We start from the raw sequence: 19,217 nt of genomic DNA, 5'->3' as shown, positions 1-19,217 counted from the left end.
CACAAATTCTCACAAATATTAAGAAATCTGACATAGCAAAACTTGAAACTTGCTATAATGAAATTGTAAAGTTTGTTACAGAATCAAATTTCAGATCCTATCAATGTTTGGCTTTAGAACAACTATCTTAACTCGAACTACCAAATCTACTTGCTTATAATCCACTCACCTCCACCCATCGAATATTAAATCAGCCAGAATAAACACCAGCACTTCAAAATCTACTAAAATACTACTCCAATAACAGGGTATTGCATTCCACTGACAAATCATTCATGAATTTATCCAAATCTAACAATGCAGCTGGAGTTTTACCTTTACTCAAACTACACAGCCGAAACTTGAAATTCCCTGCCATTGCATGTCAGAACAGCTGCTAACACGTCCAACTTTAAAAAACTTCCCAAATCACACATCTGAATCCTGGACCTGCTTTTACACAAACCCTGGTTAGGAAATAAATGTCTTAAGGCAGCAAAAAGAAGACAAACTGTTATGTTTGTGTTTGAATAGTATACCCTTCTAAGCATATGTATACTTAATTTACTTGTTTTTTTTACCTTCAATCACAGTACTGCTATTCTTTTTATTTCTGCCTAGACTATATGATTCTATTAGTCAATTGTATAACATGTATTTTTCATTTTGTGTTTGTATCTGAGATTGAATCAACATTTGTATTTGTACTTCGTATATGTATCACACTGTTATTTATAAATGTGGAGCTCTTCTCCCCAGGCCTCTGCTGAAAAACAACATTTTGTCCATTTGGACTTTCCTGGTAAACAAATGTAAAATAAAAATAAAAATAAATAAATATTTCTCCTCTTCTTTGATTACAAAATGGTAACTGTAGTCAGGAAATCTACAGTATATATCACAACTAATTGCAAAGAGTATTTCATACAGATTCATGAAAGTGTTGATATTCTTACATTAAGCTCTAGTCAGGCCCATTCCTGAATATAACACTCTCTTTGGTATGTACCATACTGTACATAAACAAAAAAAAAAAAATCAAAATGTCCAAGAAGTTGCTACAAAAAAGATTTGCATCCTGAAAGACCTTATTTTCCAGGAGACACTTCTGACAGTGGTATGGTATCAATACTGTAAGCTGCAGTGATATTTTGTCTTCTGAAGGGGAAAATACTACATTTCTTGGCATTCAGTTTCAGCCTATTGTCCACACACCAGGGGTTTACTCATGTAAACTTTTTCTAAAGGGTACGCACATAAGGGTTTTTGACCCTTGCTAAAAGAATCTATTCTGAAGGACCTTATTTACGAGGCAAGGCTATACTTTCTGTCCTGTAAACTCCTGATGGTTGACCTGTGTCTTGCTTACGGTGCCACTAGACATCCTATTATCCTTGAACTAATTTTTCTGAGTAGCTCAAATAGTGCTGCAATTTAAGCAATTCAGTCTTATCCACACTGAAGCAAAACCTGAACAACTGCATTGGTACCCTCAAATTCATACTGAGACTAACTGGCCTCACTCTTCAAGAGACAGAAGGCATAAATATTGAGGGTGGGAATTTGGCAAGATGTCCACGGTCATTAGATAGCCTTGTAGAGCCTTTGATTCTATGATCCTGCTAATACATTCTCACACATACACATCAAAGACAGGTTATATCTAACATGTAAGGTGTTTCACGGTCAACCTTTGAATGTTTCTCTAGGACTGGAGTTATGTCACAATGTAATAACCTACAGGGATGGTAATACAATGTTTTTTCCTTAGCATCTGTGAGAAAAAGCACGAAGATAATATCCGTGAGCCAATTAATGCTTTTTGTTTGGAATAAACTTCCATTAAATATCAGGTAATTTACATCCTTGAGGAGTACATTTAAATTAAATTAGATTTTTCAGTAGAGAATTGTGCAGTTATAAGAAATATGTCAGAGTCTTGTTTTCCAGGGTGGGCTTTAAGGCCTGTACACATTACCCCTAAACCCATAAATCCTATGAATAAAAACAGCCATTCAAGAATAATGAGGTAGCGATGAAAGACATTTTTCCTGCATTTAAGAGTTACTACTGTATAAAAAGGATGTTTAAAAAAAATGATGATCTGGAACTAAGAGGCTAGGCTGTTTTAAAACTGTTTGGTAACCTTTTTGATTTGCAGCAATGCAGATTTTGCTGCCCATATTTCATATACTGTAACTAACTTATGACGTTTACATTTTGTTTTTGCATTTTTTTGTATTGGCTTGCATGCATGCACAAGTGTAGCACAGTGCTTCAGTTGTAGAGATGCTTTTATGGTGCTTGTCACTTCAGTGCAGCTCCATATACAGATCAACAAAAATCAAAGCAAAGTGGTATGAAAATTAATAAATCTCCAATTTGATATTATGGCTGACAAGAAAATATGTTAATATTAATAAGGAGGCACTTTTAGCACTGTGAACCCTGAACCAAATTCATCACCACAGTATTTCTTGCTAGCAGTCTCTTGTACTATTTTATATTCCACAGCACAATACCAAATGTCGCCTTTCTGCAATCATTTTAAAATAATGTATCTTGCTTTCCTGTGTGACTTTAAAGTACAAAGGAAACTGTCACAGCTGTATTCAGTGAAATCTGTTCTCTGTCCCTGTACGTATCACTTAAAGTAAATATTTCATGAAGTGTCACATGCTGTGTACTCACACATCAGCACTTTCTGGAGGCATAAATGTGATACAGATTCTGTACACACACTGATGGCTTTGAAGGAATGCTGGGTACTGCAAAGCAGAACAGGTAGAAAATCTAGCCCTCGCTGTTTACAATAATGTTTTAAAATTCTGTATATTGCTTTCCCATAGCATCATAATGTGCATGGTGGAGGTGTCACAGTTGCACTCAGTAAAATTTGTTTCTTGTTCTCATCTGCATTATTTCAAAAGAAACTAATGTAGATAGCAACACCATCTTTATGTTTATAAAAGTATTTATGGCATGATTATCTGTTACTATACAGCTAATGCTGCTATATATATTTGGGTTCATGTTTACACTTGTGACATTTGCCAAATTCAAATGGGTGCAGGCTGAAGAAATTATTTTGTTTACAGTCTTTTGCAGTACAAAGATGGTTGAAGCATTAAAAGAATCTCCTCCTTTGACAATTTGTTTACTGTTTATACCAGTGGAAACAGTGTGTGATAACTTATATTCCATAGTGTGGGATAAACATGTTTTGCTTCATAATTGCAGATACATTTGGAACACTATTAGAATGAGAATATTATCATGAAGCAGAACACTATAGCTGGATTATGCCCTTGACTTGTTGACAAGCACTAGCATCCGATAGATGGTAATGAAACTAATACGAAAATATAAGTAATCAGAATGTTTCTCTTTATTTTGCACAATTACATGCATTTGCAGTACACTACAACACAAAAACTAGAGGACTTGTTAATTTGGCCTTATTCTTCATTTTATTTCGTCAGTGAGCAGAACAGGCACAATGGAAGAAAGATGAAAGCCATAAGATGCATTTTACAGTAGCTTTTTCCCAATATTATACTTTGTTGATAATACAGTTACTTGAACGGTATGACAATTTCCTCCCCAACAAAAGTGCATTATACTGCAATACGATTATATACACTGTTAATGAAAATACTTGAAATGTGACTGCATAGCATATTCTGCTGTAAAATGCATTGCATGCTGAATAATTGTTAGGATTCCTATAGTTTTTCACATTCTTACATTAAGATACATTCTGTTTTATTCCAATTCTTAGTGTGATAGCAAATGGCTGCACACATTTTAACAGAGTAGCACAGCATTTTAATTACAATTTAATCACAAGGTATACAGTGCTGATATTTTCTACTGATGTCTTTTAAACACCAGACAGACGTGTGTATCTTGAAAGCCACTAATCTTTTTAAAATTACGATGTATTTCCTAGTTTTAGGCAGTGTCTGTATGAGCCTTAAATGTAACGTAACATTTTCTGATATGCTACCTTTCTCACTATATGCAACCATCATATCAAAGTCTGGTTACTGTAAACCACAGAATAACTTCTGTCAAAGTTATTTGCTAAAAGGTAAATAAGTAACTTGTACTTGCGGTAGAATGGTCCAGGATAAGTGGTATATATGCACAATATGATTATTATATAACACAGGAATTCCCATATATGCAGAATTAGATAGACGTTGACACATGGACTGACATTAAGCAAAGATATGTTGATGTCTTTATTATTTATACCAAATTGAATTACTCATGGACTGAACTTTAACAAGTAATGACACGTTTCTCTATTTTTCATAACAAAAACAACTGCATACAGTCCTTGTAATTTAAGATCAGTGCAGATTCTAGTGAAAAGATAATGGAAGAGACTAAAAATTGGAAACTTGAGCTTAAAAAACATCTTCCAGCAAATAACAATACTAGAGTACTTAATTAATTGGTATATGAAGAACACGTAATATCCGATGAGCAGTTCAGTAGTTTAGGAATGCTAAAAGCAAAATGAGGATGCATAGCTTGGTGTTGTATTTGAAAAGTACCTTGCAGGCCAGTCTGCACAGAAGTTGGTGTGGCCTCAGTGATTGACAGGTGAAACAAGCATGTCATGGTATGGAAAAGACTGCAAATATTTTTTTTCCTTCATTCTTGCAGTGGGCAAGCCCTCTTGCACCCCCACACCACTCACAAATTAAATATACCAACTCCAAGATTGCATAACCTTGAGGAAAAGGGCAAACTGCATATAAACAATGAATATTCATGCCGTCATCTGCATGAATGTTACTTTACTTTCACTGATTGTTGGATGGTGGGTGCAGTTTGGGTGAGACTTGTTATTGCACATCCTGCGAGGTATGTTTCTAATACAAAGCCCATAGCCTTTTAAACAAATGGCCACATTAATATCAGCAGTATGGTTGGAGATGTTTTGATGCCTAAGTATCCTGTGTGTACATAAAAGCAGTCAGCTAATAAGAAGAACAGAGACACAGCTGTGCAATAACTGCAGTTCAAACCTGGCAATTTAACACAGACCTTGTATTAATGAATGAGATAGCAATGAGAGCAATTTGAAGGAGATGAGGAAAGAGAGCAGCCTGATATAAGAGACAGCCAGCATGGAAATGAGAAGTCCCTCTAAAGAGATAAAATGAGACTAAACAAATAAAAATATGCGGAAGTAACTTTCTTAACATACTAGCTAAGCTAATGTAGATCTCAACATGAATGTATCTGAAAGCAAAGTTGAATACTAACAGAAGTTAGTGGGTAAATAAAAAATATATAAAATGTGGGGCAAGGATGAAGAAAAGTGTCAAAAATTAGTACTGAATATTGTAAAGGGGATAAAAAAATGGAAGCGAGATCTTTAGAAAAGGGAAGAATCAAATTACATATATAAATTGAATTTGTGAGAACAATACATGAAGAAGTGTTCCGGAGTAAGAGTAAAATTTAAGGGAAGTCAGGAATTGAGCAATTCATGTAATGTTGGAGTGAAAGAATAAATATGAAAATATATTTTCTTTTGTTTTTTCCCGGTTAGGGGTCACCACAGCGGATCACCTGTTTGCTCATGATTGGCAGTGGAGCTTTACGGTGTTGAGATGCCAGCCCAACACCCAACCTTCCACAGAAGGCATACACATGCACACATTCACACCTAGGGCCAATTTAGAGTGTCCAATCCACCTACAGCATGTCTTTGGGATGAAACCGGAGCACCCGGAGGAAACCCACACGATGGACATGCAGACTCCACGCAGAAAGCACCCCAGCCAAGGATTGAACCAGAGACCCTATTGCTGTGAGGTGGCAACACTAACTGCTGCACCACCGTGGCCACCCAAAAATAGGAAAATATATACTATATGAAAATAGCAAAGGAAATGTTAGTGTGGTTTGTTCTCTTTTCTCTTATCATGTGCATATCTGTATCACAACGAAAAAAAAGGAAATTTTCATATTTAATAAAGTTGATTTTAAAAAATCAGGGAACAGTAGATTAGTGTTACTTGTAATTTGCCAGCAAATTTAAAAAACTTGACAGTAGCCATTAAAAAGAATAATTTACATTACAGTCCTTAAAAGTGAGGTACTAATGAATATGCAAGTTATCAAGCAACTGCAATAGTTTCACATGCCAGCAAGATAATATTTAAGAAATTGCAAGCTAGGCTCCATCAATATTTGAACCAAAAACCATCACATGTGCTAGAAGGTTTTTGAAGGGGAAGAGGAACTGTTATTTATTTAGTTTGGGCAGGATTCACAATGGCTTGTACAGAGTCTAAGAGTAGTGTAAAACTCCATGCAGCCATCATGATCCAGGAATAGCCTGAATGTGCGTGTAAGAGAGCACCTAAAACGGCTCTTACACGGGCAGGGTGTGGATATGCTAATTACCTTACTGGCAGCCAAAAAGCATGCAAATGAGGTAATTTTGCGATCCAGGAAGCAGAAACCTGCCCGTGTAAGAGCCGTGTTATCTGCAGAAATGTACTCAGTTGATAACGGAGTACCGTTCTGCAAATAACACAATGGAGCCTTGTCAGCTCCAAATAAAGGTTGCAAATGTCGCAGGCAGCATGCCAATGGCCAAATATGTGGCCACTGGCAACGTACCCTGATGCAAACATGAAATAAAAGTATATATTTTTTTCGGCCGATGTTTAAACGTAGTGCAGCGTCGCGCAAACGGGCCATGCTATAAAAAAACCCAAAAAATAAAAATATTAAACCCACAAATGTGGTTTTATGCAAAGCATGAGTATACAATGGAAGGGAATAGCAGGGTAAAACAACATAGCCACTGAGTAGGGGTTGCTAAGGGGGGAAGCGGAGTGTAAGACATGTAACTAAGCATTAGTAGGCAATCCTATGTAAATGAGTGGTAGGATAGTGAATCGCACTGTTACATAGAAAATGAGCACAATCCGTGCAGTGTAGGAGTAGGATAAGGGGGAGTAACAGAGTAGGAGATAGGTGACATCACAGGGGGGAATGTATGAAAGGAATGCAGTTCATTGGAGCACAGTGGCATGTGAAAGCTGTCAGTCACACATCATGGAAAGAGGAGTGTCAACAAGTAGGCATGGGAAAGCCAAGAAATGGAAGGTGTACACTATGGATAACACCAAAGTTTCTTGCTGGGCATGCATGCGTGCGTGTGCGCGCTGGTAGGCACGAGTAAGATAGAGTGCGCGCGTGTAAGCGTGAGTGCATGCGTATAAGGCAGAATACGCATGTAGGAGCCTGTTTAAACACTTGTAAGCTTGTTTGCACTGGTGTGCGTGCGTTTTAACCGAATAAGCAGATTCTAGTCCGTCTAAGCATGTGTGCGCATGTGTTAGCCGCTGTGAGCATGTTTTTGCTGGTATGCGCATTGCTCCCCCCTGAGGAAACAGAAAGGAAAAAGGAAGCATGGGAAATAGTAGGAAGCTAGCAGAAATTACTGGCAGAGCTAGCAGGTGAAAACAATTAGAAGCAGGCAATTACACAGGCAGAACAGTAGCCCAGCCCAGCACTTAAAACTCTGCAAACAACAGTGCAAAATGTTTCTCTCAAGAGACACTGCAACAGAGGAGTAAGCTACTAGAAGTGAAAACTGAAAAAGCTTCACTCAGACCAAAAATGCTAGGGGCTGCCATAGCTGTTATAAGTAGACATATGCAACTTGCTGAGGGTGGTGACTATGCAAATGCTGCCAGACAACCCACAGTGAGGAGATGGAGAAGAGTGTACAGGCCCAGGGTCACCTACCAGGGGTTACATGAGCTGGAGATAGTGGAGCGCTATAGAGTGGACAGAGACCTCCTGCAGCAAATTGTTGAGCTGTGCAGGCCACGCCTCACACACAGAACCAACAGAGGGGAACCCATCCCAGTGGAAACCAAGGTATGTGTTGGCCTAAGAATACTAGCAACAGGTACCTTCCAGAGACCAACTGGTGATATGATGGGGATATCACAGGCATCAGCATCCAGGGTACTGCACCAGTTCCTCGATGCCATGTCAGCACATGTCGGTGAGCATGTATATTTCCCCAATTCCTGTGAGGTATTGGCCAGCAATATGTGTCTCTTCCAGCAAATAGTGGAATACCCTGAGGTAGTGGGTGCAATAGACTGCACGCATATATGCATCAAAGCACCAGCCGGTGAGTGGGGTAGGGCCTACATTAACCGCAAGGGCTTCCCCTCCATCAACTGCCAGGTCATGTGTGATGCCCAGGGCATAATAATGAATGTGTGTGCTGGCTGCCCTGGAAGCTACCATGATTCCCATATGTGGCATTTGATGCAGCTGTACCAGACATTTGCCAATGGGGACATCCCACATGGTCACTTAGTGGGGGATACTGGCTATGCACTGAAGCCGTGGCTGATGACACCCATTAGAAATGCACACACACCTGAACAAGAACGCCATAATGAGGCACACGCACAAACACGAAATGTAATTGAGTGTGTGTTTGGGCTGCTCAAGTCACGGTTCGGGTGCCTGGACACATCTGGTGGAGCCTTGCAGTACTCACCAACTACATGTACCCAAATCTTCATGGTATGTGCTATGCTACATAATATGATTCTGCGAAAACAGCTGCAGCAGGACCAGCATAGGGCTGGGCCAAATAGCCCCCCACCATTGCCAAGCCAATCACAGGCAGAGCGTGACTCGGAGGAACAACCTGAGCCTGTCCCAGTAGGCAGAAGGAGGTGTGCCCAGTATGCCTTGGCCTTGGCAAAGCGGCAATGCATAGCACATACACTGGCTCAGTAGGAACCCAGGAAATTATACCTCTCTCTGACTCACACATATAGTAAAAGGGATGCCTAAGCTGACACAACCTGCTAGCAGACATGTACAAGGAGTGTAGTATGTGCATTCAACATAGACAGCCCTGCAGCACCAACTGAGGCATGATTGCCATGTGTTAAGCAATGTAACACCATGTAGTATATGCAAACATGATGACCCTGACTAACATCCTACCCTCACCAAGCATGATGCCACAATATGAAGATGAAATGATCAATTACAATAACTGGCTTAAGTATTGCCATTGGTCAAAGGGGATCTAATGTGTGCCAGCCTGGGATGACATGCTGAGCAAGACACGATGCTCCACCTGTTAGGGATGGTGTGCACCTATCAGTCCTGGCCTGTAGGATACTGGCAAAGGCTGTTTTCACCCCCACTGTGCCTTGAATAGGTAAGGCTCAAAACACAAACCCACCTCCAGAGGTATCACAAGGGATAAGAACCTAGATGTAATGCTACCCAATGCCAGATGTCCAAACTGCAATATGCATGCAGTCTAAACTCCCCTCAGCATGGAGAATGTTGATATCTGTCCTGTAACAGAAAACTGGGTTAAGCCTCACAAGAGCACCCTAACACTACCAGGTTACACCTCATACCATGCTTTACATCCCCAAAACATGGAGCAAACTACAAAAGGAGGGTGAGTAGCAATAATTGTCAAGGATAACCACACCCCCATGTTGGTACCACACAAGAAGCAGCATGGATTATCCATGCTCAAGTAACAGTGGCTAAGACTGCCTGCCAGTTCGTAGCCTGCTACAGACTACCCTTCCTAATGCCAGGAACTGCACTTGGCCTACGTTGGAACACATGGAAATATCAAGCTCTCCAAACAACATTATATTGGGTGACTGAAAATACTCAAACATAGACTGGGAGCATTATCCCAGCTCCAACACCCTAGGCCAAAGGTTCTTAGAATCCATAAACCAAAATGCTCTGGAACAATGTACCACTCCCACAAGAGGGGTAAGCATACTGGATGTGATAATCAGCAACATGGGTACTCTATGGCCAGATGAGAAGTGTATTCCTCACTGGTAAGATCAGACCATAGAGTAATCACACTGGATATTCACATCCTGACCACAGTCCCTGACCAGAAAACCACAGTGAAAAACATGTGTAAAGGAAATGTTGCACTCCCCCAAACTGATGTGGAATCCATTAAAGGCCCTGTGCCTGTGGAAAATATGGGCCACACCTCAGAACCCTTTACAAATGCATTCTATGAACACAGTCAGGAATGCATGGATTATGCAATCACAAATAAAACCAAAGCCCAATACCATACACACAGGCATCTGGCATGGTGGACCACAGCCATTACTAAACCATGCAAGACAATGAGGAAGTCACCACATGATAGAGCAAACCCAAAAAGGGAAGTAATCTCTGATTAGTATTGTGGCAATAAAATATGGCCAGTCATAAAATCCACTAAGGCCAGCTACACCAAGTTGAATCTGTGAATCTTGGGCAATGTTACTCCTGCCCCATGTACACAGACAACCCCCTCCACCCCCCAAGAAATACAAATATATGTGAGAGATGCAAGCACGTCTCCAAACTGGAGGCTGAGCTCACTCAACTCAGTACTGTCTAAACTAGTCAGGAGGAGAAGGTAACCACACACACCACAAACCCACTCACATAGACCTATCACAACTGCAAACCAAAGACATAAACACACAAAAACATTCCTGGAGGCTCTAATTAAAAACCACCAAATCAACAGAGGCCTCCAAAGCAGACAACCAAGCAACCACTACCCCCAAACATAGCACATGCAACACATAGTACACAAAGTTGGTGTGCCAAACAGTCACAGCCCGTAAGGACAAACAACATGCCTGATACACTTGTAATAGGTGACTCCATAGGCAGACACACTGATGTCCCGCTCACGTGACTGAACAAGGAAAAGGGTACAGTGAGCTGCCTGTAGGCTGCTACAATACACCACATAACACAATCATGCAGGTCACTCCAAAGTAAGTACAAATACGACTCAGTCATTGTCCATGCTGGTGTGAATGACCTGAGATGTACCTCCCTGGACTACATGTAAAGAGACATAGAGGAGGTCTCCGATTATGTAGGCCAGGCCGGTATGACTCTGACCCTGAGCAGCATCCTACCCCCACCAAGAATGATGCCACAGTACAAACACAGAATGATCTGCTTTAACAATTGGCTCAATTACTGGTGTCATTCCAAGGAGATACAATGTGTGTCTGCTTGGGATGTCATGCTTGACAAGCCATGCTGCTTTGCCAGGGATGGCTTGCACCTGTCACTCCTGTGCATCTGGATATTGGCTAAGGCTCTTGCCACCTCCATAGTGCCTTTTGTAGGCAAGGCTGAAAAGACAAACCCACCTCCCCAGAAAACATAAGTGGAAAAAACATAAGGGTAATGCTGCTCAATGCCAGAAGTCTAAACCACAAGATGCATGCTCTCGAGGCCCTCCCCAGTATGGAGAACATCGATGTCTGTGCAGTGATGGAAACCTGCATCAAGGCTCCTGAGAGCACCCCAGCACTACCAGGTTATACCTCATATCATGCTTTTCGGCCCCAAAACCTGGACCAAACCACAAAAGGAGGGGGAGTATCCATATTCAGCAAAGATACCCACACGTCCAGGTTACTGACAATGCACGAAGCATCAGAGATCATCCATGTGCAACTAACTGTAGGAAAAAATGCTGTACAGTTTGTAGCATGCTACAGACCACAATCTCAGACCCAGTAACACCACTCAGCCTTCCTGAAGACATTGGAGAGTATGAATGTCTTCCCAAATACCAAACAAGGTACTCACAAATCACGACATAGGTGGTAATCCATTACGTATGGAAGAAGTAATCAAGGACCTAGGGACACAAGTGGACAGTAACCCCACATGCGACACTCACATTGCCAATGTGGCTAGGAAGACCACCTATATTGGCCACCTTATCATGAAAGAATTCACATCTACATCAAGAGAGGTCATTGTGTCCCTATACTCTTCCCTTATCAGGTCCATAATTGAGTACAATGCCCCATTTGGGATGCACCGTACCCGACACCTGCCGCAGTTAGAAAGACCTCAAAACTACCACACCAAGAGGATGAAGGGTGTCAAACATTTGTCATATGCTGCCTAGCTGACAACACACCAGCTGTATGCAGTCACATACTGCATACTCAGAGGCAATGTATGCCCAATGTACAAGGTCATGTCCAATACAGAATTGATGGACATGCTCCACCTCAGAAAATCCAAATCCATCAGAGCCGCGAGAGCGACAGATGTCAACCTCAACACATAAATAAATAGGATGTGCTGGAGGGACAGATTCATAACCCAGAAGTTCCCTACACTCTGGAACAGAATCCCACTCCATGTTAGGCAGAGCCCCTCACTGACTCTCTTCAACAGAAATCTTGTCAAGTGGATGAGAGATTGTAGATTTACACTGGGGGTCTTCAGTGTGTCACATCTAGACAGAGGCACAGTAAAGTAAACCATAAATGGGCATAATATTCACATAGCAAGGGGTGGCAAAAGCCACACACACTTTAGATAGGCTGATAAATGCCCTAGGGCAGATAGCCCAGTATGAACCTATGAACCTATGGAGATACAAATTGTACAGGACACTAAGGATAATCACAAGGCTGTCTTAACTGATGGTAGGAACCTTGTTGGGAATTCACAGATATGCTCTGAATTACCAAATATTACAAACAATATACCAAACCCACACACATTGCCAACATCCAACCTGACAGGTTCAGTGCAAACTCCCCCCCCCAAAAAAAAATGACAAATATCTATCCCAGCAGAGTGCTGGCCCCCTGACATTGCAGATGCTGAGGTAACAGGCAGCATCTTCAAAGCAAAACACACAGCATCAATGGTAAAAGATGGTGTCCTGGGCTGTGTCCAACATGAACTCCAAGAAGAATGGAATGCCAAATAACACTACTGCTCAATTTCAGCCTTACCACAGGATATGTACCCAAAGAGCAGTGTACAGCAACAGTGGTCCCTCTCCACAAAGGTGGTGCCTGAATGGATACTGCAAACTATCACCCCAGAATCCTGACAAGCTTTGTCTGCAAAGCTATGGAAAGGATCATCATGGACCTCAGAAATAAAGATATCGGGGACCTACAGACACTGGACCCTACCCAGCGTGGCTTTCTTAAGGGCAGATCCTGCCCCTTAAACATGTTTGACTCATTTGAAACAGTCATCAAGGCTATTGATGAGGGGAATGTGGGCCACACAGCCTATCTGGACCTTGCAAAAGCCTTCCATACAATACCTAATGTGTTCATTATAGATAAGCTCACCAGCTTAAATATAAACCCCTATGTCAGTAGATGGTTTGCAAATGAGCCCAAGGACAGAACTGACATGGTCAGACATGCTGCAGCCATGTCAGACTACAAACCAGCTACAACTGGCATCCCACAAGGCTCAGTCCTGGGACCTCCCTTGTATGGTATATATTTCCCATAGATACAGGCCAACATGGAAGGACTGTGTCTGAACAAGTTTGCAGAGGACTACAAACTGGGCACCTTATCTGACCCTCCAGCTGACACAAGCATCCTACAAAAGGGCCACATAGAAACAGACAACTGGTGCCAGAGCCATGTCATCAAGCTAATTGCAGAAAAGTGTATAGTCATCCCCTGTAGATAAACAGTAAGTGCCCACCAATTACCACATAGGTGTTAACCCATTAAGTACTTTAGAAGTAATAAGAGACCTGGGGACACAATTTGATAGATATCTTGCATTTGACAACCATGTGGCTGTAGTGGTTACAGAAACATACCATATACCCACCTAATCATGAAGGTAGTCAGATCTAGATCAGGGGAGGTCATCGTGCCTCTTCAGTCATCCTTCATCAGCCTCACAATTGAGTACAATGGCCCCTGTGGGATGTACCTCAGCAGACACCTCCAGCAACTGGAAAGACCCCAAAAGTACCCCACCAGGAGGATCAAAGAGCTCAAATAGATGCCATGTGTTGCCTGATTAAACAAACTGCAGCTCCACACAGTACCATACTGCCTGCCCAGAGGCAATCTGTGCCTGATGTATAAATCCATGTCCAAGCTGGAATCAATGAACATGCTGCACCTTGTACAATCTGAATGCCAGTGAGCTATGCACATGAGAGACCTGAACCCCAGCACTGACATACATAGGACATGCTGTAGTGATTGATCCATAACCCAGATGCTCCCTCCACTCTTGAGTAAACTACCAGTACAGGTTAGCCAGAGAGTTCCTCATTGACTCTCCTCAACAGGAATCATGATGAGTGGATGGGAGATGGTAGGTTTACCCTGGATATCACTGTTATAACCTTGAAATATGTCATGTCAAAATCCAGTTACAATGTGTGTTGAAGGACAAACACACTCTCTGACTAGCAGTAGAAATGGCCTAGGGCACATCACTAGTGTCTGTCAATGTCCACCCAAGTTGTGGAATACACTACCAATGTTGGACAAGCCTGGTTTGAGTAGTCCATATCCAAACAAAATGCAGCATGGTCATACGTGCACAACTGGCCCATAACCAATGTGGTGTGCTCACTATGAATATTTAAAGCAGTGATAGGACTGAAACCCAGGATACTGTCCACCACACTGAAAGTACTGAACCAGTACACTATACAGTATAACAGTGTATGGTCAGTATGAAAGGATGTTGACAACTGTATGCAAACTATCCCATGGAAACCCTGCAGGCACAGTATAATCCCTGTCGAGTTCAGACACAAAGCAGTTGGGCAGTATGTACACAACATGACTCCCAACACACAACTATAAATGTGAAATATTGTTGAAGTTCACACACAACCACAGATGTGGTGGACTGCAGATCTAAACATATGGAAAGCACACACTGGGCATGCTCGCACACTTTGATAAATGAGACATATGTCAGGCAACAAGCCATGGAATATGCCTGAACTGGGCATGCTCACACACTTAGGCCATGTCTCACTTTAGCAGTTGGCCACACATATCTGGTATTTGTATGTGTTAAACCAGGAACCAACCACAATACGGCAATCTGCCCAGTGCACACAGTTAAATGACTACAGAGACATAAGTTAAATAGTGGATCCCACACATATTCAAACATCTTCCACAGATACACAAGTTCTACATAGAAACAGGGAAAGCTATGGCAATAAAGACCTGCAGCCAGTTTATCAGCAACAAATATTGTGCATCTGAAAATAAATTAAACATATGGGTGTAAAGGTCAATACTAGGCTGTTTGCCCTAGGGAATACAAGCTTAGCCAGAGTGTGCTTGGCATCTGCCTCCCCAGTACAGTAGGCTACTGTGCCTCTGTAAAGTAGGTCACAGAAGGCACCATTTAAGGCTAGTGTGCTGTGCCTCCATCAAGCAGGGACACAGTGGAGATCCCAGGGGTTGAATTTGCAATGTGACATCCATGTTTGAATCCTGCAAATGCTCAGTGTGTGTTTGTGTTTGGGTGAGGGGGGTTAGTGTGTGTGCAATTCTGTGTGAAAGAAATGTCCCTTTTGCCAACTAGAAGAACACACTGCATGATGCACACTCCTCATTCTAAACACTGATGATGTCAGCACCCTATAAGTACAGCAGGAGAAGGAAAACTTTGCAGTAATTTGAATATCCCGCTCTGCTAATGCATCTCTCACATGTGTCATCATCTAGTTAGGTAGGGGTTTGAATCCTGCAAATGCTCAGTGTGTGTGTTTGGATGAGGGGAGGTTAGTGTGTGTGCAATTCTGTGTGAAAGAACGTTCCTTTTGTCAACTAGAGGAACACACTGCATGATGCACACTCCTCTTTCTAAACACTGGTGATGTCAGCACCCTATAAGTACAGCAGGAGAAGAAAAACCTCCCAGTAATTCGGATAGTGCGCTCCGCTAATGCGTCTCTCACAAGTGTCATAACATAGTTAAAAAGGGAATTGAATCCTGCAAATGCTCAGTGCATGTTTGGGTGAGGGGGGTTAGTATGTGTGCAATTCTGTGTGAAAAAAATGTCCCTTTTGCCAACTAGAAGAACACACTGCATGATGTGCGCTCCTCTTTCTAAACACTGATGATGTCAGCACCCTATAAGTACAGCAGGAGAAAGAAAACCTCCCATTAATTCAAATAGCATGCTCTGCTAATGCGTCTCTCACAAGTGTCATAACATAGTTAGGTAGGGGTTTGAATCCTGCAAATGTTCAGTGTGTGTTTGGGTGAGGGGGGTTAGTGTGTGTGCAATTCTGTGTGACAGAAATGTCCCTTTCGCCAACTAAAAGAACACACTGCATGATGCATATTCCTCTTTCTAAACACTGATGACGTCAGCACCCTATAAGTACAGCAGGGGAAGGATAGCCTCCCACTAATGCGAATAGTGTGTTCTGCTAATGTGTCTTTCTCAAGTGTCATAACATAGTTAAGTAGGGGTTTGAATCTTACAAATGCCATGTGTGTTTTTGTGACAAAGTTTGTCCATGTGTATGGGGTGTTGCTCTTAATATTGTATGACATAGATCATATCAGTAATGTTAATGCACACATGAGGTATGTGTGTGCCACATAGACATATGTACCTGTGACCTGAAATAGTTCCCATGTGTGAAGCCCGCCTCATGTGAATACATGTAATTTGCATTACACAACTTTATGACTGTGGTTTTCTGTGCAGGAGCTGCATTTGATATGCGAATATACAGTGAGAGTAGTCTATGGTGTCATCTTACCAGTGAGGGATACACTTCTGGTCTGGAGCATATAGTCCACATGTTGGTGATGAACAGGTGCAGCATGTTTTCCCCTCTTGTGGGAGTGGTAACAAGTTGTTCCATAGCAATTGAGTGTATATATGTTCTAGGAACTTTACACCTAGGATGTTGGAGCTACAGTAATGCTCCCAGTCTATATGTGGGTAAATGAAGCTGCCCAATATATTGTTGTTTGAAGATACCTGCAGATATTCATGTATTTTTAAGTAGGCCAAGTGGGTTACCTGGGTGTGGGAGTGCGGTGTGTACCAGGCTATGAACTGGAAGGCAGTCTTACCCACTGTTAGTTGCACATGGATAGTTTCTGATGCTTCGTGCTGTGCCACCAACCTGGAGGTTTGTGTATCTTTGATGAATATTGATACTCCCCCTCCTGTTCTGTTTCGGTGCAAGTTATGTGGCCGACAAGCATGGTATGAGGTATAACCTGCCAGTGCTGGGGTGCTTTTGGGGGCCTTGAACCAGGATTCTGTTACTGCACAGATATTGATGTTCTCCATGCTAAGGACAGTTTCCAGTGCATGCATCTTGAGGTTTACACTGCTGGCATTGAGTAGCATTACTATTAGTTTCCTATCCCTTGTGATACCTATGGAGGTGGTCTTGCCTGTTGAGCCTTGCCTAAAAAAGGCACTATGGGTGCATTAAGAGCCTTTGCCAATATCTGAAAACCCATGGGTGACAGGTGCAAGCTGTCCCTAGCAAAGCAGTGTGGCTTGTTGAGCATGTCATCCCAGGCTGACAGGCATTGGATCCCCTTTGAATGACACTGAAACATAAGCCAATTGTCTGAATCGATCATCTTGTCTACATATTGTGGCATCATTCTTGGTGAGGGTAATATGCTACTCAAGGTCAGGGTCATACCAGTCTGGGCCACATGCTCAGAGAGCTCCTCTATGTCTCTCATCATGTAGTCCAGGGAGGTACGTCTCAGGTCATTCACACTGGCATGGGCACTGACTGAGTCATATTTGTACATGCCTTGGAGTGACCTGTGTGCTTGTGTTATGTGGCAGATCATAGCGCCCGACAGGCATCTCACCATGACCTTCTCCTTGTTCAGCCTGGTGAGCGGGACATCACTGCACCTGACGATAGAGGCACCCATCACAAGTGTAGCAGGTGTGTTGTTCAGCCTTATATGCTGTGACTGTTCGGCACACTGGCTTTGTGAGCTATGTGTTGCACGCGTTCTGTTCTGGGGTAGCGGTTGCTTGTGTGTCTGCTTTGGAGGTGTCTGCTGTGTAGGCAGACCTTTATTTAGAGACTCCGAGTATGTTGGTGTGTGTTTATTTGTTTGGATTGCTGTCGTGGTAGGTCTATTTGAGACTGGAATTGTAGTGACCGTGGTTTCTCTCTCCTCCTGACAGGTTTTGCCAGTACTGAGTTGAGAGAGCTTAGCCTGCAGTTTGGATATATGGTTGCATCTCTCACATGTGGTGGAATTTGTTGGGAGGAGGAGAGGGTTGACTGTGTAAATGAGGCAGTTGTAACATTGCCTCTAGATTCCCAGATTCACCAGCTGGACCATGGAGGAGATTGAGAACTGACCTTTGAACATGCTAGGATAGTATTGGGAATTCCTTTATAATTAACAACAAAAAGAGCCAATGGGGAACAAGGTACGCAAGGTGAGTTTGTGAGGGAATAGTGCTTTTAATTTGTTAGTGCTGGCATATATAAATGCTTTAGTGAGCAAGTGCCAGGTATCTCAAATGCAGTGTGTTACAGGTAACTTAATTGCATAAATGACAAACATTAACTTTCTGTCAAGTGAAACAAGGACATACATACAGTAAGCAATGCACATGTCACTAGGGATCCACAGAGGCACTGTAAAGCTGCGTTTCAGGTGGAATTAGTGTTTCAGGGAAATAACAAGCAAAGAAGCATACAAACAAAGCTACAATCAGCAGGCATGGATCTAGTCTATACTACAGCAAACAAAGTGTACCAATTTTAGTAAGAAACAGTTCAAATATGCAGGCACTATAAGCCTTTAGCCAGAAACTCCCAGCTCAGATGGGCAGAGTCCAGCCTCTCCTCCCACAAGAGTGCAGACCATGAACCTTTGTAATGTCAAATAACTGGCCTGAAGCCCAAGTGCTTAAACCAGAACTAATACACATTTATAATGACAGACACTGAGCCCTCAATCAGCATTCCCCAACTTAGTAGGCTGTATGCTACCTGTCCTGCCACCACAGTATCCCTGACATTTAATGAGACTCACCTCCTGTCATAGTTAGTTGTGTGTTTTGGGGCTGTCAAGCATGGTATGAGGTGTAACCTGGTAGTGCTAGGGTGCTCTTCGGAGTCTTGGACCTGTTGTCTATTACTGCACAGATATCAACATTCTCCATACAGATTAGAGGTTGTACTGCATGCATCTTGCGGTTTACATGTCCACCATTGAGTATCATAACTTCCATTTTCTTATCCCCTGTGCTACCTATGTAGGTGGCCTTCTGTTTACAGCCTTACCAGAAGAATGCAAAGATGTGCAGACATTACACTATGGTAATTAATAGGGGTGTCCCAAACAATACAATGACA

This window comes from Protopterus annectens, chromosome 1.part1 (assembly GCF_019279795.1).
Source record: "Protopterus annectens isolate FY-2018-M chromosome 1.part1, PAN1.0, whole genome shotgun sequence".
Taxonomy (NCBI): Eukaryota; Metazoa; Chordata; order Ceratodontiformes; family Protopteridae; genus Protopterus; species Protopterus annectens.
Note: the sequence above shows the minus strand (reverse complement) of the source record.